Here is a 714-nt window from a genome sequence, read left to right as displayed (position 1 = left end):
TACACATCTAGTCTCCACAGCAATTGGAACAATGCAAGAGGGTAGAGACAACCCAAATCCTCCCACGTGTAAACAGTCTGACCCGATATTCACACAGCATCATGAGCAACTGAGGAACCCTGTGAGCCCCCAGGGCCAGAAACTGTGCAGGCCCACCTGGGGAGGATACCATTGTGTCCCTCACACTGCAGAGCCATCCATCAACACAGGGAAGTTCTAGTACCACGTACTTACAGGAAATCGTATCCTCTGCCTGTGTCTATCAAGGCCATCCAGTTGAGTGGCTGATAGTCTGTTTGTTACCAAACACAGAAGTAAATCCATTGCAGTGAAAATCACAGATCCAAAGTCCAGGTGCTCCCCAAAGCACACGGTACCCCTTGCATATAAAATATTCCATATGGGCTTAAAAACACTCCCCACATTGTGTCAAATACATACCACACAATTGGAAAACATTAATCAGTGCAATCTGTTGAACAGATGCAGAAAGCAGTAAACTGTCTTTTCAGTGTAATCTTCAAATCACTTAATTCTATAATGTTTCCCTCTCCCCATGAATGTAAAAGCTATAAATATCCTGTTGGAACAAAATCACTTCAAATGTCTTGCTCAACAGTCCCCCATCACCCCGCAAAGTATCTGCATTTTTCTTAGTTGAGTAATAATTACCAATTCCATGGAGCATCAAGTTCAATTTCATTGGAGAAGGAA

Source organism: Myotis davidii, unplaced genomic scaffold, assembly GCF_000327345.1.
Source record: "Myotis davidii unplaced genomic scaffold, ASM32734v1 scaffold732, whole genome shotgun sequence".
Taxonomy (NCBI): Eukaryota; Metazoa; Chordata; class Mammalia; order Chiroptera; family Vespertilionidae; genus Myotis; species Myotis davidii.
Note: the sequence above shows the minus strand (reverse complement) of the source record.